Source organism: Amblyomma maculatum, chromosome 4 (genome assembly GCF_055883805.1).
Source record: "Amblyomma maculatum isolate TAMU_Amacu chromosome 4, ASM5588380v1, whole genome shotgun sequence".
In the NCBI taxonomy this organism is placed as follows: Eukaryota; Metazoa; Arthropoda; class Arachnida; order Ixodida; family Ixodidae; genus Amblyomma; species Amblyomma maculatum.
Window position 1 is genome coordinate 49,397,404 of NC_139347.1, and position 20,024 is coordinate 49,417,427.

A 20,024-nucleotide genomic window follows, 5' to 3' on the forward strand; every position below is an offset into this window, starting at 1 on the left:
CCGGACGCTCAGAGTTCGCCGGAAATTCCACCGACAACACTGCGTAAGAGACCGAAGAAAGGGCAACGACACTCGCCCACACGGCACCGAGGTTAGCTTTGAGTACAGCATTATGGTTGAATAAAACTTATCCGCGAAAGTACGGGACGGCAGCAGTTATCGGATAACTTCTTTTAATTTTTTGATGAAAATTAATAAACCAAAAGCGGATGGCCTTAACAAAACACGTTGCCGTGCTTGTTGAGAAGCATGGTTTCTTAAGAAGTTATCCAGTGCTACATCAATCACGAAGGCACACAAATACACAGGATTGGCACTCACGCCAACTAATTTTATTGTAGCAGACACATTCTACATGTATACACAATAAAAGACCGAGCACATGAATGTAGGAAAGTTCCTGGTAGATTAGGGAGCTCAGAATAAATCGTTGCGTCTATTTAATAAACCGTATTCATTGGCTCGCAGGGAGACTGATGTGGTACTGACGAACCTGTCGCCCATTTTCTTGATAAAACAAAACAAAAACAAAAAACTCTTCAGAGAGTTCGCGTGCTAATCTGTACTTACTTCTGCTCAGAATTTTGATACCCTCATGTCGTGACTTAAAGTACGACTCTTTCTCATTCTTGCAAGAGCGGCAGTGGGCGGGTAGATTCTCGTACTAGTCTAATACGTTAACAAGTTAACTTTCATGTTCCCTGACGCGTTGCTTCATACAGCGGCCAGTTTGCCCGACATATGCTTTGCCAGATTTAAGGAGGATTTCAAACACCATAACTCAAAGCTCACCCCGCAGCTTGAGCTCTCAGGGCCGCCTCTGCGGACCTTGGAACACATCCTAGCCAATTTACTTGGCGCCGAGATGACCAGCGGTGCTGTACTTGATGCCAACCTTTTTCAGGTTGTGGGACACCCTATGGATGTAGGTGTTCACCACTGGCTTGTGCCGGTATTCAGCTGTAAACATGTTGCACAATATCTTTGCAAAGTGCGTTCATAGGGGCAAACGTTATCTCTTAAAAAAGAAAATTAAGCTTACGTACTCAAACTTTTGCATCCCCTCATTTTTTCGTCGCCTTCTTTTTTCCACCCTTACACCTTCAGGCCAGAGTTGGGACCTCAGTCATCAATAACACTAGTCACTACAATTGTAACACGAAAGCTCCGTAATCGTCTCTAGCGATTACATATGAATAGTGATCGCTAACACGCATATAAACTCTAGTCGTACACGCTCCGGTGGCCAAAATTAGGGTCGAAACAGTCAACAGCGATGTTCAGCAGGCATGTCAGGCACTCACGCAATGGCGTCGGCTCGTTCGTTGGGGCAGTGATATAATACGATGGTATTCGCCATGCACGAACGTTTGTCGTTCTTTGCACGTGCGGCTACGCGCAAGCGGCGCCACACCATTTCGCCAATTGCTTTTTTTGCGCAAGGGAACACGGACTACGCAATGGTGTGATATTGGAGATGGCTTCGTTTCGAAGCAAAAAGGCAAGGACAAATACAAAGGGACGAGGCCAATTTCGCGCCACCACTTTCGTATGATACACGTGAGGGCCGGCACTTTGTTTTTGCTTGCTTGCCTCAACCCTTCACTCTGTTTCCAATCTCCGGAGCCAGGGCTGTTGATTTACCTGGCTTGAGCATTTGCACATTCCGGCCACACCCCGTGGAAAAAGTGAGCTGCTTGATTGCGCTGCGGCGTCACGGCTAAGCGCGGCTGCAGTAGCACCAGCGTCACTGACCTCGAGATTGCCGGCCGGACCCCGGACAATGTTTGCGAAATGAGCCAGAGCTCTCATTGGCGCCATTAAGGCAGCGTACGCGTTCAAATAATCAACGAGATGCCTTTCCGCGTTTTCTCATTTAATTGTTTTCTTCGCATCCTAGGGTGTAAGGCGGAGGTGGGCCGTTTTAAGACTACGCAGAAATTAAGGCGACTTCAAAGAGGCGAGGTAGGCGAGTGCGTTTTCTTGATGTCACCAAAGCACTCCTGACCTGGCGATATAGCAGAGGCGACAGTGTATAATAGAACGCGCCCTCATATTGACCGCATGGTGGCGAACCCTGTAAAGGCTCCACTCTGTGAACTCTTTCCTTTCCTCTCTCTCTCTCTCTTCGTTAGCAAGTTTCTTAGAGAACTGCACTCTTAAAAGGTGTCTTTTGAAAACCTCACGGAGAGAGAAAGAAAAGAATGAGAAGGAAGGAAGTTAAAATGGGTTATTCTTAGTTTTCTACCTTACTTGGGAAAGGAGAACATAGTGAGAGAGAGAAGAAATAAAAGGAGCGGAATATTGCTAAATTAGTTTTCCATATGTCCTAACCCCTCTTTGAGAACTGAACGTATTTGAGGCGACATCACATCAATAGCGGATCTCAGAATCTCAGCAATAAGTTAGGAGGCAAGGGGGGGGGGGGGGGGGAGTTGAAGATGGCCCTAAATAATAAAGAACCCATAGCGTAAAGAGCGAAACAAAGAAAAACTCATAATTGCGCATTAAACTGAACCGGATCGCTACAGTAGTGAACGCGTTGCACTGGTAGCTGGTCAGTCCACTTACTGCCACCACTGCGGCTCTTTTTCCACAACTTCCCGGATGCAGTTTTCCAACAGCAAACGCAATTTTCTTTTCGACGCATATTGCAGCGCGTTAGTTCCTGACGCATATGTGCCGCGCCTTTTTGTACGTTGCAGTCGCAAACACGTTTCGCCTCGCTTTCGAGCTCACTAAGAGAGTTATCGCTCACTAATCTCTTCCCGCATTCCCAGCATTGGGAACGCGGGAGAGGCAAAGAAAAAGGAGCCGCGGCAACTTTTTGGCGTCAGCCGCGGCGTAAGCTACCCAGGCGCTGCGCCGGAGTTCTAATCCGTGGCGGGCGCGGTAAGCCCTTTGCGCTCTCCGATGAAATAAATCGCGCTCGGGATGGGGGTTGCTGTGGCTGTGCCATAACCCCCCCCCCCCCCCGCCCCCCTTTCGTTTTTCGGGGCACTGGTGAAGCGCTGTCGTTTTGCTGCGCCAGCGGAAGAACGCCGGCCTCCTGTGCACAAAGCGGGCGGATTGCAGGAGGGGTGGGAGGGGGGGCAGAGAGAGAGAGAGAGAGAGAGAGAGACGCAAGCGCGCCCGCACGGCATCCGCAGCGCAGTCGTCATTAGGACGACTGTGCCGGCGCGCGCGCGCGCTGGGGAGCCTGTTTTGCATAATGGTTCGCTTTCCCAAGTCGCGACGTTTTGCAGCGGACTGTTGCTTCTTTTGCGGCGGCCAAAACACACGCGCACTCGGAGGGACGTCATTAAAACGGGGCGGGAGAGAAGCAGGGGTCGCTTGCTGAGAAGTGTACGCTGCTCTGCTGTGAGGGCGGAGATCCCGAGCTGCTTGTCCGGGTGGCCGTAGCCCGGCCCGGTGGAGAAGGACGACGCTACGCGGGCAGCTGTCTCTCGGTTCGTTCATCGTCCCGACGAACAAGCGGAGCTGTAATTGCTTTCCTCGTACGATATTTAGAGACGGGTTTGTACAGATGAGGCACCGAGCTGCCGTTGTCATGCAGGTTTAGCGTCGACTGCCAGCAGGATATGTCCTGCGAGTTCCAAAGGAAATAGCCATATATACATTGAATATAAGTCTCTAGATAGCTTCGAAAGCTGGTTTATATTTAAAAGGTATTCGGATCTAGATATGACTCTCCACACTAATAGCGAAATAAATCATTTGTCCTCGGAAATTAGATTTTTTTTCTTCAAGGAGTTAGCATCAGACGCAGCACATATCGAAAATCGTCCAGTGTGGTTTTCTGGAGCCCCGACAAAATGGGCTCGTGAATAAAACTTACCTTAGTCATTCCTCGAGTGGGATCCGAAACTGCGAGGAAACGAGCAGATAAGCATCGCATGCACCTGTTTCAGGCCCACTGTGTACTCCCCGCTTACTAAAACTCGCCATGTGTCAAACTTTCAACCTCTCGCGCTGTGCTTACATCACGAGCATTTGTTGCAGCCGTTGCGCAGAGATGGCGCCACGAATCACTGCGCCCACGAAATCGGCGCCCAAAGTGAGAACGTATCCTCTCCGCATAAACCGTATCAATCATTTTAGAACTCGTAATGAAATTTCATTAAACACCTCTCCGCGGAAAAATGCGCGGTAAGTTACATGATCGCTGTGGCCAGAAGTGACATCTGCATGTTTCAATGTGCCTTCATTGCCCTTTGCAGCACCCTCTACTCCCCCGTGAAGCCTTTGACTACCAGCTAGGTGATCAGTAGTGATGTCTCGTTGTATACAGACAGGTGTAGGGGTCAGAAAACACAACGATGAAAGAGTGACACAACACTCGACGTAAAAGCACCAGCAGCTTCGAATGATATCGCATCGCCAACACATATACGTAATTAGGTGTACCGGTCAATTTGCGGTAGTTTTTTTAATTTTTTCTAGGCGTTTTATACGTTTCCCAACTTGCTATTGTAAGCACTCTAGCCGTTACCCTTCGTGGTGGTAACCTAATATGTTACCGCTTCAGTCATGTCGTGAAGGGTCGGTACCTTGTTGACAACAAGGCATAAGTTGTAAGAGGGGGCGTGAAGGTAGTGCGGTGTTCACCCAGTTATAATACCGTGTGCAGCAGCAGCGCTCACGCATTCGCATTTCTCCAGTGCAGATTCTGCAGTGCTCTTGGAAGTTCTTTTTCTTTTAACATTTGCACATTTTTTTTTTCTGCTACAACATTCTAGGACGATGATGATACTAACTCAAAATTTGAGCGCTGCTACTTAAAGGGATCGTAACAGACAGCATTTGAGCATAACTTATTATTGCATATACTTCACGCAAGTGAAATTACAATTCCTCGACATTGGACCTTATTCGATGCAGAAGATATTTTTTAATGATTTGTTGTAGATATTTTTAAATGGTGTCGTCTGCACTCTAGCAAGCACGCCGTGGACGGTGGTCGCTGAGGTTGTTTTTTTTTTTTTTCTTCGGCAAAAAATTTTATTTGCTGAATCTCTTTTTTCATTGACAAGCCTTCACTGTAGTATGCGACTTTAGGGATTCTCGGGCAAGTGGACTTGTTTTGGGCTTTCGTCTAGAGATTGTCGAGCAGGTCGAAACCGACAGGCTTATACTGTATTATTTAAGCACACAATCAGAAGCATATTATTCGTATGTTATGAGAGTTGACTTGTTTTAGCAACAAACGCTCCCGCATATAAAAGGTGTCCTGTCCAATGTTTTCTTCCGCCGTGTACGCCGCAAAAGGGGAAGAAGTTAGTGTTGTGTCGCTGATAGCTGAGCTATTGCTCGTCGTTCTTTAGGTCCAAAAATTGAGGAAAACTCAAAGAAACAAACGTTTACGCGAGAACACATCTTTTCGAGAATAAAGGAATAGACAAAACATTTGAACGAAGCGGCACCTCTTGAGATGTTGGTATATACGCGTGTTATAAACTTAATTATTTTTGGCTGGTAAAGCCTTCTTTCAAAACTATGTTAAGTCTATCCACGGCCAGCGCACAAAAGCATGCGCTGCCACCGCTCCAGTCCTATCGTCGGAAAATGCAACGCGATTCGAATGAGCTTCACTGCCCGCACCGAACAAGAGCCTCCCAGCCGCCTCCGTCTCCGTCTCACCTACACCGCAGCCCCGCGTGCGCGAATGCGACCGACTTCCGAGCTTTTTTTGCGTTTTTCTGGTGCTTGTCCAGCAGCTGACTCGTGAAAGCTTTAACGTAATTATGCACCATTTAGTATTTAGTGTCTGAGCCCTAAACTCCTGCAGGAATGCACCGATTCGCGTATTACGACTGCACCCAAGGCGTGTTTGTTTACATAACTTATATATAACTGGATGTATGCTGCTCATTCGCACTACATTATATGCAAGTTGAGCTAACAATACCATAAATATTATCTTCTTTTTACACCAGCTACACCTTTATTTGTTTACAAACTGCAAAAGCGATGCAAGAAGTGGCGAGGGTGCGACGTCTCCTGCCTTTCCCGCTCAATGTTCACGCGCTTTGTGATGTAAGTAGTCGTTGATTTGAGGTCATCATTGCCAGAACTATACACTCGATGGCCACATGCAACCGCTAAAGCTTGTGAATGAGGCCTCTGTAATCACGCCCAAATTGCAGAACAGAACGCCGCGTACTAGCGCTGGCCTACTCGTTGAAGAACGGCCGGCAGTTCGGTGCCGACTATTTCCGGCCAAGGTCATTGCTAATGAGAAGTGGAAACACAAAGTGGAGCTGCTTGTTTTTCTTCTTCTAACACGCTCAAGTTACAGACACGCGCAGCTTTTCAGGCTGTTAACTGATCGGATGTCAAATTGTCGCTCGGCCTCCGATCTGACCAAAACAGATCGGGTGACCGTTCGCTGATAAGTTTCGTCGGTATCGCGGGCCGCAAAAACCTCACACTACGACGTTAGGAGACCGTTGGTCACCCTAGCGTGATCGCCGGTGTAATGCGACAGATCAGTGCGTCGGTAAGCTAAGGAACCTACCCGCGCAGCCCACTGACTGTGACCATGCCTTAACTATGCCGAAGAAAACAAACCGCAAACAGGTTCATCAAGAACTTCCGTGTGAGAGACAACACATTGTGTCAGTCGTCCACGAAAGTAAAAGAGACGTCTCCTTTGATATTTCAGCGTGCATTGCAGACGACGCTGTACCGTCTATTCTCTTGTGACATCACACGAGCATTTCAAAATGGCAGTTGGTCTCGGTGGGAGGAGTTTCCCGATTCTGATTTCTATCTCGTCTTTTTTTTTTTTCTTGTAATATAGGCCGCTTTCTAGGCACTAAAGCTTAACGAGTAGAATCACAGACTTGTAAATTATTCACAGATGTGTAAAACGGCAATACATAGAACTACCCTGTCATCGCCCTTTTAAGTGTTTTGCAATATAGTGAAGCAAATAATTTGAGAGAAGATTGTATGTATGCATGTGCAGTTACAAAGCACTCTTTATTTTTCTCACGAGCTGAGGAAAGCTCAGAAAAAGAGAAAAAAAAAAACGAGCCAAGAGTGAGCGGCACAGAGCTTGTGGCTCTTCTTTCTTTTCTTCTGAGAAAATCTTTTTTGACTCGTTACTCTATTCCGCTCGGTTATACCGGAAACGGCGTCAACGGCGAAGCGGCCAAACCATTGAAAGGTGCGCTCTAAAATAGTCAGATATATGTCTGTGCGGTTTGAGCAGGTGAGCTGAGCAACATGGCAGACATTATAGGGTAAGTGGACTAATTAGTGAGTCGACTACTTAATTATTGTCACGTGACTTAGTTTTCTTAGTTCTGATATTTTAAGAAGAAATATTATTTAGAGAAATTCGAGGTTGTTAACATCAAAAGCTAGGCTGGTTTTCAAATTTTCCTAATTCCCAATGTGGTTTGAAGTATCTACCCCAGTTATGTGCATTTGAAAGTTCGCTGATGTCTCTATTGCACATTTATAAATTGGCGTCTTTAGCATTGCATCAAATACAACCACTGCTTGAATATATAACGGTCTGGAAAAAACATTAAATGACTTCCGCGAATATCCAACGCCAATGTCCAAAGCCATTTCTCAAATATCCACTATGAGAAAGCCAGGTGAACTGGATTCCAGATGCATATTTTTGACATTATTTATACCGACCCGCATTGCGTTTTAAAAGAATTAAAATACTGTGTTCACCTTCGAAGTTGTCAGACTGCGATGCTGCAATATATTCTTGCCCGTTTAATAAACAACCTGATACGTAATTGCAGTATGAGTAGTTTAATTAATGAACTTTATCACTTACACAACGTAGTTCAGTTTACCTGCACATGGCTCAGTGAAGTATGTTTCTCAGGTTTTAAAGTGAAGATCTGTAAGCGTTACGAAAAAAAATTGCCCGATATTTCTAATTCACATTATATATCAAAGAAATTTCTTCTAAGCTAAAAAACTAGAATTAAAGCGTAGCTTACAGTCCCCCGCCATTTCGACAAAGATCAAGAGCAAACAAAAAAAAAAAAAAGTCGCGTCACCTTAGCAAGGATAATATGCATTGTTTCTGCACGTCAGTAGGCATTCGAGGCAAAAGACAGTCAGACTGCATGACGAGAACCGAGGGATCTGTCAATGACCTCTCCGCTCTTTTGAGCACGGATTGATAAGAGCCCCTCCGAGTTCGTCGCCATATGAAGACGTCAAAGGTCGTCGACTTGGCTGTCAGCCCAAACCGTCCATAAGACGAGGATAGGAGATTTTATTGGGACGATGGGACGAAAGCGCTTCGCCGAGAGACAACACAGAGCTAAGCGGACGCCGAACTGACGCGCCAGCTAAGCGTCCATGACAGCCACTGTCCCGGAGCAGCCATGCGGGTGGCTTGTCGGATGAAGCAGAGGCGTGCTAGGAACTCGGCTCAGACCGGGACGTAGAACACACAAAGCCACTACGCTAAAGAGCTTTTGATTGAGTCATAAAAGCCGGGAAAACTTTCCGGCGCTTCAACCACGCAACGAACTGTCATCACGATCGTTTTCTTGGTTGGATGGACCGCTCACGCGCACTTTGTGGCGTTTTGGGATGCAGCGACTGCATGAAACTGGGCGAATAGTGAATGCCTGGTTAGTGACGCCAAGAAACTAAACACGATGTAAGCTGTGGATTTCCTTGGCTGAGATGACAAGCTTCCAGCGACATTCTGTATGTTTTGTCAAGAGAATAGTCTAAACCAGCCCATGGGCTGGTAAGCGGTGCTTGAAAGCGACCATCGGGGCGTAGATGGCTTGTAGTGATGTGATGTGGGGGAAGTTTAGAGCAAGAGTTCACTCATCAGCCACAAAGTCACCCATCCTTATCTGCAAATGTTCATTCGTTATTTCATCCACACTGCAAGAACGCACACAAGAGCAGAAAATACGCGGAGAGAAGGGCTTCAACGGCGCTGCAACCACTGTCTCATAAATATCACCCCGTGATTCGAAATTGTCGGTCATTTTTCCTGAACGCTGCTATTACAGTTCCTTTTTAATACTTATTCTGACTTGAATTATTTACTGTTCACAGAGCGTAGTGCTTTTTAATTTCAAGGCACTTAATTTGTTTCATCAAACATTCCATCAGAATTTCATAATTAGGTGCAACAAAAATTCCTCTTGTACTAAGAACTTTAATACATATTCCATTGCGCGACAGTCTTATACAGGTGGAACCACTGCAGTAACGACTATTCACCAAAACCATGCACTGATCATTTTTAAGACGTTCCATATTTATTTTGAAATTATTCGCCATTTTCCACTGCGGTTTACTACGCTTTCTGCAGTCCGCAGCATTTCCCATGATTGAGTTGATATTGCTTTTCACATTTGTAGTTAAATGCGGCTGGAGTAAGCTCCAGGAACCACATTCTATCCAATAAATATTTGCCCGTTAAAGTAAGCCCTTCCTAACCACGAGTTGGAATTACTTTGTGCCTTTGTTATTGCATCCGACCGTAGTAAATGTTAGAACAGTAAGAAAAAAAGCAGCGTCAAGACAACACAGGTAAAAACGACATGTACGAAGGTGTATTATAACTGGAGCTCGTGTGGGTCCGTTTCGCGCTTGTTCTTTTTCTTGCACGTGTCTCTTACGTGTCTGTACATTATAGGTGCACTTTGTCTGCGTTGCCAAGAGAATTTCACAATGTGAAACACACAATGCACCCTATAGAGATGCAAGTACTAACATACGCCAGCGCCAGGAAAGATAAATGCGCGCTGTCCTGTCGACGAGCATCTAAAAAGATACCGTCGCTACATGTGTAGAATGAAAAGAAGCAGCCGCTAAGTCCAAGCGTGCGCCAGGCCAAATTACGAAGAATGAGGCGAAAGCGGTTGTGCTATGAACTACTCTACTACACAACGACACCGTCATGGCAGACAAGCAGCGCTCAGGAACGACAAAACGCAGCCAACAGTCAAACGCAGTGAAGCGACTGCAGGTTCTTTGCAAGCAGCGACCGTCCGGGAAGGAGATGCAAGGAGCATCTCATTAGGTACGAGGAAGGTACTCAGGCCTAGTTCTTCTGCAGGATACACAACGTGCAAAGAAAGAATGCAAAAGAACGCATATGGACGAAGACACTGCTCTGTTTCTTGCACGACTAAGGTTTTGGTGGAAAGAAGAATTCCGCGGGAAGCCGCGCATGACATAGGGCGATCTCCAACACAAGACACATCATATAATGCGGGAAGCTGTACGCAGAAGTTTGATCTTTCACGTGCAGCGATAAAGATGGCTTGCTTACACGCACGCAGTGTGTCAATATTGTATGCTTCCGCCACTTTGCGGATGCACCGAAGCCGATGGCGGGCCAGGATAGGGATGTTCTTAAAACGAGTCAGAACTTCGAGATCAGAGTTCTCTGTTATGTGAGCAAACGGCGTTTTGCTGCTTAAGGAGCGCGAGCTCACCTTAATCATGTGTTGAAATATTGCCCCGTTTCAGTTATATATAACCCATGCCGCAGGAAAACAGAATTCAGCAAAAGACTACCCGCGGCGCCAATGAACCTACTCCATTCTTCCTTGCCCACGCTGATGGAGCATCTTTTTCTGCCATCATAACGCAGCAGTTTAAAAGTCTCGTGGGGCAGAATATCCGGCTACGTTGCACGTCACCAAAAGATCCTTATTGGTCGACATAGTCATGATGCCATATAGCCACTTCACCTCAAGCGGCAATTTTAAACAACCCCAAACAGTGACGACGTCATGCGTGGAATTAAAGTGGATAAAAGATGACGTGTAATGCGCTCAAAGAAAGCTTTCACGAATTTTAGCGATATTTTAATTCGCGGCCCTTCTTTGACGGGCCGAGAATTAAAATATCGCCTAAAATTCTTAAAACTGTTTTTACGTTATGCACCACAAAGCGCCAATGCGCTCGTGACTTCACTTGAATACCTCCTATAGTCGGATACAACGCAAGCCTACAGTAACCGCCACAAAGAATTTCAAAGCTAATCACACGTGACAAAACGTAGTCCACTGTTAAGGCTTTGCAGTTAGCCAAGTAAAAAGCTAACCATGAGACAACGTTGCAAGCGCAAGAATTGTGATACCCCTGAATTATCGCCTGTTATTATATTCAAATATAAAGTATCCAATTTCGTTTATTGCTCATTAGAGTAATGCACACGCCGCATACTATGTCCCATAATTACTAAGCGCTATTTTTGTAAGCAATGTTTGTATCTGCTGTTTTAGCAGCTTTAGTATATAGCGCCTTTCTAAGCCATTCATCTGCGCCCTTTCTTTGGTTTCAGCTTGCTAATGCAATTGTTGCTAGCTACTGTATTATCTCAAACCACAAGGTTAAACTGCAGCTAGCATTGACACAGCAGGAACAGAGAGTCAGGAAAGTGGCGTAACCGCAAGAGTTAGGACGAAGAATCAGCTCCACAAAATGCTCATTTTCCGTCCCGGGGCTGGAGCTGCCTCAGCCAATCGTCGCGGATTCTTCCACACGCAGGCGCATCCGGGCCGAGCGACAGCCGCGCTGAGAGTCTCCGGCCCGTCGCATGCCTTTGTTCCCCAGCAATGCGTCCGCGGTCTCGAAAGCCGAGTCTCGCATTCATCGCTCTGTTGGCCTGGCTCCAGCTGAGAGGCCTGCGAAATTTCCGCCCTCTTTCTTTCCTCTCTCCCCCCCCCCCCCCTTCCCCCCAACATGCATACAGCTGACTGCGCGCGATCTCGCCAGTTTTGCATTCGCAGCCAAGCGCCGCAGGCTCCCCGTCATCTTTGGTCCCTTTGCCTGTCCGTGAGACCTTAAACCGCGGCCGTATTAAATTTTCCCGTCAAGCCAGTAATATCCCCATGTTGGCCCCATATCGGCCTGCGTGCATGGCTGCAGCGTTCGCTCTGCTGCCCGAGTTCACTGCTTCGCTGCGGCTAACAAAGCTCTGCAGTAAGCACGTAATAGGCGATGTGGTCGCTGTAGCAGTGGTCTTGTGGTCGTTTTCACTGAGCAGATATATTTCATTAAAGTTGTGTTACAACGGGAAAAGGTGTTGATGTCTACAGTGTTCCATCATGCAGGAGCGTTAACTGCGCCGTTGCTTATCGTCCTTCGCGTTGAGAGTACTAAAAGTACGGACGAAGTTCTCGTATATGGAACCAGAGATGCAAGTGTCCACGTGATCCTACACTAGCCCCTGTACAATGCACTATTTCACTAGCTCCCTGAAGCACTACCCTATTATGCGCTGATTGCAGAGGCGAAGTTATGAGGTAGTCGAATGGAGCGCCAATGTATCATGGGCATATAGACTCATGAGGTAGCCTGTTTTATATGCGGAATGCGCCGAACACTATTTAAAATCCACTCTAAACTTACGCTGGCATACATGCTCTATTTCCCAAGATACTATCGTGGGGTGCCCTTGAGTGCGCTAAATGTCGTTTCTACGTTGTGACTTGCTTCAAAGCGGGACTGATACCATTACGTCAGCGTGAATTCGTGGTTGTTACGTCGTTTTTCAGAACATTCACTGGTCATAAATGTGGAATTAGGTTTCGCTTTTGCATCATGTCGATTTCAGGAAATTTTAATTTGGATACATTTTCTTTAGGTTTTTATATCTAGTGACGAGCACTACGCTCTTAGGCCCAAAGATTAATGTCGTATTGTTGGCAAAAACTGCTGCAAAACCAGGAGGGCCGACTAGGCTTAACTAGTCTTTGCGTCTATGTTTGCATACGCTTGCATACGCTTAACAAAGCGTGCGAATGTGCCCCCAAAATGATAAAGTCTGAGCCTGCGTACGGTATTCTAAAGCATCATAACGTTCTTTCATCCTTTATACGTATAAATGGCGTCTGTTACTCTTTTCAAATCATATCTGCGTATTCCGCGGGCAGACGACAAGGGAAAGAGACTTAGCGCACTCTCCTGATTGGATAAAGAGATCGCTAACTTCCGGAACACAGTAAGAAACTAAACATCTGGAGTATAATTATAGTACTCCCTTAGGTGTTACAGAGCAAGAAAATCAAAGTTTACGAATATCTCCCCCAGCAGCATAATTTCACCTACCCAGTACAACATGGCTTCGATCTGCCATGTTCATGCCCATGTCGTTACAGCTATCTCATTTCGTTCAGGGAAAAGCAATATCAAATAAATGATTCCGTCCGCCTGGCGAAATTATTAATCAAAATAGGCTGCGTGGCAGTTACCTCTCACAGACCATGAGTTGACCTCCATAGGCATACGTTCAAATAGCTCATAAAGAAAACAAAAACATTTTTTAATCCAGTTCGACCTTTAAAAAGTCGTAGTCATTGGAACACATGTGGTGAAACCGAGAGTAGCGCGTACAGTAAATAAAAAAAAAAAAACTGCTTTCACTTTGGAGTAAAAATAGCATATATTTGAATTTTAAGAAAAAATTATAATTCAGGTTCAAACCTCCTGCTGTAACGTCATCCTCTAGTTTACCTATTTCTTGTGCGTTCTTAATACTGTGAAAGGCAAGCGGGATATTTGAACTCTAAGCTCTGTGTTTGATACAGGTTAACACTCCGAAATAAAGAGCTGTAGAACCATACTCGTCAAGTCTTCAATTTTCAGCTATAATCTTTCAAGGTTTGAAAAAAATTTATGTGCTTAGTGAAGAAGTACAAGTTCTACGCACGGAAAAGTAGTAGCTTATCGCGCGGGCACAGCATCCTCGAGACACGGAACAGTGCCTGGTAGCAATCATCCTGAGCATTCGATCGAATCGGTCACAGTCTGAGAATCTTCGTCTCCGTTAGCTCCCCATTTTTCCTTTCCCTTTATTCCCATATCTTCTTGTTCCTCCTCAACGCAACGTAGCGAACCTCCTTCATCCCCCGTTTCTTTATTCTCCTCTTTTTGGTAATTACATTAGCCAAAAACAAAATCGAGAACTCCTAGACAGCTGAGCTCTTGTGAAATATTTAAGGAACACATATACAAAACTCACCCCTGAGCGTCGACATCTTGGCGATCCTTTTGCGCCTTTACAAAGGGCAGCACTCAGTTATTGATTCCGTATCTTTCTTCTGAGCGTATGTTCTCCTCTCGGTAAAGCGATACACCTTAGAATGTGCAAGCTTTTTCGTACAGTATCGCTTCACTTTATTTTAAGGCAACTGACCTTTCATTGCCTTACTACGCAGAAATGCTTTAGAAGCGAGCTACTCCAGGCAAGGATACAAAATAAAAAAACAAACAACAAAGCTAGAGCTAACAGGGAGCTAATGCATACATATGATGTAAACAGAAGCATAAAAATGTGAGAAAGATGACGACACACCTCATTTTCCGCATTTGCCGGCGAACGCATTCCTTGCGCCGGGGGCGCTTTGCCAGAGCCGCATAGATTCCCCCACCACCCTCGCCGCTCTCGTTTCACGCTCCGGGCCAAACCGCATCGCGCTCGAGAAGCAGCAATCGCGGCTGCAATTCCTCGCAGCGAGAGACGCTCGGAGCGCCGACACCGGGCCCGGTGCACGGCGTTGGCGGCGGCATACGAGCGCTGTACTACGATCCTTCACGCGACACCGACGCCTGAGCCCCCTCCGCTCCCCACTCCCGGCTGTCATCTGCAGAAGGCGGCGTCCCTTCCTCTTCCCCTTTTTTTTCCCCGCGCCACTTCTCCCCGGACGGTGCCTCCTCTGCTGTTGTTTTTCGGTGGGCCGATAAGAGGCTCCGTTGCGCCTCTTCCTTCACGCTTACTATTGCCGCCGCTCTCAAGCCGCACAGGATACACCTGCAGACGCTGCGGCGTTTCGCGGGTAGACTCGACGACATCATAGCTCCATTAGGGCCCCCCCGAGCAGACCTATAATTAACGTCTCCAGAAGCCATGCATCGAAGTGTGGTGGAGAAAGAGCGTCGTCTGCTCGACTCGGGGCCGTGTTGCGAGGCTTCACGACTGGCGACACAGGTGCGGCACTAGCATGGACCGGGCGTGATGATAGAGCAGGTATTCCTTTTTCGGTCGCGGTGTAGCTGCTTGAAGCTTTTCGGGAGGCAGCTCGTCAAGCACGCACGTCTAATGCTGCAGCATCTCTTTAGCTTAACTTCTCCGTTTCAAGGCTGCTGCATGAAGATTTCCGTTCTGGAATCACTTTAGAAACTAGCACCTGCTGCATGCTGCCGCTGGCAACCAAAGTATGAAAAAGGAATGAGGATGACTGCCTCAGTCACGGCAAGAAAGCAAGACCAAAAAGGATGTCCGAACATCGTTGAGGCATCTAAGTCGTTATATAACAAAAAAGACGGAATGATCAGGATGCTGACTGATTAACGCCGAACGATGATTTGTTCGTGTACTGCGCCTTTTCATCTTTCCCCGCTCTTTCCCCGTGTGCACCATGATTTGATGCCAATACGTGTGAACGCGCTTTGTCTATCCTCCAGGCATCCTCTCCGTTGCCCGTTAGTCCTGATCCTCTGGAGCAAATGCGTGTACCGTCCCGAACCCAGCGCATTCCATATTCCCTCCCGGCGAAAGCCACCGTGGCAAAGCGAACATCTTGGACGACCCCACATTCCTGGCGCCTTTAGCCTCGGAGAATGTGGGCAAATGCATTGCGCGCTCGCTGCCTTTATTGTGTTAATATATATTCAGCCGTCGCAGCAATTAAAAGCCTATAATTCTCCGCTTTCTCCCTTTCTTTCTCACCGCGTTTTCTCGTTAGGGATGGCTTCTTTGGACGGTTTTATCGAGTCTAGAAGGATTAAGAATGTTTAAGATTGACCACAAGGCCTTCTTACGCTTCCAGTGCATCGTAAAGGATTAAAAACGTTTAAGATTGGCCACTAGTCCTTCTTACGCTTCCAGTGCATCGTAATGGTGTCTGCAATTCCAGCAGAAGACTTCTCAGGTCAATAACAATCTTCCTTAAACATCTGAGGAGCACGGCGAATTCTTTATTACATTGTATTACGTTCCCACCATCTGCAGTTGTACAGTACAATAATGACACCAGGCGCCTTTTCGCTCACGCGCTATCGGAGCGGGCCGGCTCTATTCATGATTCCGCGGTCATTCGCCTTTAGCTGACGGCATGAGCGGGACGGCGTCCGAGCCGTAGATGCCCATCTCGCTTCGGCGCAGTCTTACAGCGTCATTAGAAGCCGTCCCAAGTGATCGGAGGCGACTCGCGCTGCACGCCTTTTCCATTTGTGTTTGTTCTCGGCTTGTGGACATACAACGCCGAGAAATCGGGGCCTAATTCAATTACTCCCAGCCGACTAAACCTAATTAGCGGCGTCATTAAGTCTCCACAATGGTTGCTCGCGGCGGACGCGCCCGCGACTAGCTCCGGCCACAGAGTCAATATTTGTGCGACGTGCTCTTAATTGAGGAGTCTCTCCTCCGCTACATAAGCAACACCCAGCTCGGACGCGAAGTGAAGCAACGGCAACACCGCACTGGTCCCAGTCTCGTTTTTAAATACGACATTGTTTTCTTGCAATACTCAGAGCTGCGATATTCTGGTGCAAATCTACAGGGCAGACATCTCGCCCACGTCAGGTCGAGAATGCAGTTTCTTTTTATCTGTAACGAGTGTTATTGCCCTCGTTCAGTGGTGCAAAGAGAAAATCAGGGTTTGTCTAGAAGGTCTGAAGTCACACGTGAAGAAGCGGAATTGAAAAAGAAAATGAACTGCGCCGAGAAGAAAATATATGGAGGATGATATATAAATCTAACCCGACATCCCTTGGACCAGGCGTCCAACATGTTAATCCTAGCTATGGAGGGTGGGGGATCGGGCTAGTTGGCGAAGGTATTGCATATTTCAAAGTGGTAAAACAACACACGTGTCGCCCGACATGTTATCCCTATAGTTCAGGCAAGACCACCCCCACGGCTTGGTTAAGCGCTGGATTATATCTGTGTAGTGTGGTCTTACATGCATAATGTGGCAGCTTCGGCTGTATACTGGGTAGCTTACGTAGATCACAGACTTTAGACACGAAGCAGATCGCTGTACTACGGGAGATGTGAACCAAAAACTTAAATCATCATTAGTACGTTTGAAGCGCCACCTCGCAAGCCTACAGCGAAATACCTAACTGCGGGAGACCCCTTAAATTCTCATTGGTTTATCGTATAGAGTCTAACGTCCAAAAGGGACATCGGTTATGAGGTAGCCTAAACTTTATCACTACTCTGACTCAGTATTATTCCCGCTAGAGAAGGGGGGTGGGGGGTGGGGGGGGGGGGAGCGGGGGAGCAGGGCTTGAAGAGCTCAAACTTTCGTGTCCTGTCACAGGTGCACCTATAAGTGCGAGAAGGAAATTAAATCTGTGTTTAGCCGTATACGTGGGAGGAGCTTTGTAGCGTTGCAGCCGCTCTCGGTCGGCGTAATTAACCGACAGTGGCTTCAGTCATACAACAGCTGGAGCATGCGTTTCATGTCTGCGTTTCGAGGAAACTTCTAACTGCTATCCTTACTCTAGGCAAGTTCGTGTTTCGCGTGTTTTCGTGTCTTTGTTTCGGGACACTCCCTTTTCCTTCTCTGCTGCTCAGCTCCTATAAGACATCGGGACGAAGAGGGAGCTTCTTCATCAAGCAAAATAGAGCAAGACGTATTGATCTGTAGCTACCCGCGGTCCATTTTAGTATCGACCTGCCGATGCTGCAGCGGGGCGGCTTCGAAGTGGACGATCCTAAAACTTACTGCCCAGAGATATGTGTGGTTAGTCAAGACTGACTCCACTATCGCTAAGGGAAAAAAACTTTTCTATCAATTTTTCGCCTTAATCGACAACTTATGTAATAATTTTTGTGACCGTACGGTCCCACTTGTGTTGGTGCTAAAAAGTAATTTGTTTTCAGAATTCAATCTGTTACACAAGCGCAGTCTGTTTAAATCGCTCTACGGGTTTCACAAAATGGTTACGTTGGGATATAATTTGACCACTGCGTGTAATTTCTTTCAGCAGAACTAATTCTACGCATACCGTATAAGCACTACTCGGAGTGAAGCGAAACATTCGCCGCTGGACGACCAGCAGGGTTCACGCTCCCACGGGAGACGGCGTCCCATCTGGAGCCACTTGTAGCATCGCGATTCCAGCTGCCAGCGAAGATCGAATTCTTAAGGCGGCGAATATTCGCGCCTCTGTCGACGCGCCTTCATTGCCGCTGAAGAAATCATTGGCGCGCGGTATGGCTCGATAAATATTTAATGGGTGTCTCGCGGGAACGCACACGCGACCACGGTTCGATCGAGCGAGTCGAAGCCCACGCGGCGTGCATCGTGTCTGCCGGCGTCTCTGGCGCAAGAGGTCGCGGCACTCGCGCCCTTTGGAAACTAGTTGGTGTCACGCGAAGCCTGTAATAGCTCTCTCTCTCTTGCGAGGGAAAGAGAGAGCCGGCGTGCTAAGTCCCAGCTAAACGTACCCGGATAGCAGAGGCAAAAGAAAAGAAAGAAACACGGTGGGATGCAGACTCTTGCCCTGTGGTAAAAACAATTAGTTTCATATTTTTAGAGACTTTCGAACACTCACAGATATTTGCCTCACTGTCAAGGAGTGTGGAGCCCACGGGTCACCGCCTTCGGAGAGCTCGCAGCCAAGGACAATTCCTGTAAATACAGACAAGCAGGAGTGAAGCCAGAACAGAAACTGGAAGTAGAAGAGCGTGACACAAGACGTCCTTAATTGATTGCTTCTGAGATTCTAGCGCTAGCATTGAAACAGTGTCAACCATTTATGCCTGGGTCGCTCGAAGCATACTTAAATTTGTTTTTATTTACAAACTCCTGTGCCACCGCCGCAGGTGCGTATTCATAGCCTGGGTTTCGTTAACAACGGTTAACTCAACTGCAAACTGGCGCCACAGTAGTGGTATCCTATGATCTTCCCTTTATTCTGTCCATTAAACGACGCATGTTCGTTAATCCCGTAATAATCACGCAAAGCAATGCAATAAAATCAGAAACACAGTAGACCCTCAGAGGGTGGGCGTTTCAATGACACAATCTACGCGCGCTATCAAGAGCAAGCCACCCCCTTGCCCTGACTGTCACGCTAATGTGTCGCGTCTACCGCACTACAATAAACAAAACTCCCCCCTCACAGCTGATTTTTATACACTGTTACGGCCTCTATCTGTAGCGCGGAACACGTATACAAAAGTAAAGCAGGCGCATCGACGTGACGGCCGATAAGGCAACCGAGCGAGCGAAACCTGCACGTCGTCTCTCTAAAACTGTGTAGCGTGGCGGTAGCTACAGCTGCTGTCAGCCAATCAGCGACCGCTTTTTCAAACCTGCTCTCACTCAAAAACGCGTCGTTTCTGGCCGGTGATAACAACAACTAAGGTGCCCATCAATTGTGAATCATTTTCACGCGAAAAGAGATTCTCCAAACTCTCGACCCCGCATCACTTAACGAGAGGAGGTGTAGCTCCTACCACACCGCACAATTTTGCTTGTACAGAAAGCAAGGGCTGAGTACTCACGAGCTCCCTCTTTAAATAAAGCCTCACCTGCGCCAAGCAACAAAAGCGAAAAGAAACAGCCATGCTCTTAGAGCAAGTACTCATTGTAACAACGGCGCTCACAGCTTACGCAAATCTCTTTATAAAGGTGTGAAGCACCGCGAGCTCGGTTCAACAGCCGGCGAAGCTGCGGTGCTCCGACGTCTAGCCCTAGCGTGGAAACCACCGGTCGTCATCGTGCTTGAATGCGATCACTACCTCTCGAACAGCGCTCCCGCGACAAGCAAAACCTGGCCGCTCTGTCGAGCACGTCCGCTCGTCACCGGCGATGCTACTGCGCTCTGGTAGCTGGCGCGCGGGCCGCCCTTCTCCTGATCGCCCACTCATCCACGGGACGATGGCTGCTGCGCATCTTTCCTCCTCTCTTCCTGCCCTTGTCGGTGCATCCTTCGTCATTGATTCGTTTAATGGAATTTCGCGCCCGCAAATTGCTCTAGGCCTCAGAACCCGTGCCACCACCGCCGCAAGAACATCGGCAATCTGGAAAGTGAAAGAAAGT

General features: G+C 47.3%; 1 protein-coding gene across 1 annotated transcript in view; it reads right to left on the reverse strand.

Annotated features, from left to right (window-relative positions):
- The window catches only part of LOC146190952 (uncharacterized), an 80,167-nt gene extending 60,493 nt beyond the window's left edge, over positions 1 to 19,674 (reverse strand). The window contains exons 1-2 of the mRNA XM_084601354.1: positions 19,596 to 19,674; positions 18,532 to 18,608 (exon numbers count right to left, since the gene is read on the reverse strand). The gene's annotated coding sequence lies outside the window, so the exon portion shown is untranslated. The remainder of the gene's footprint in view (positions 1 to 18,531; positions 18,609 to 19,595) is intronic.
- Positions 19,675 to 20,024: the final 350 nt, after the last annotated feature.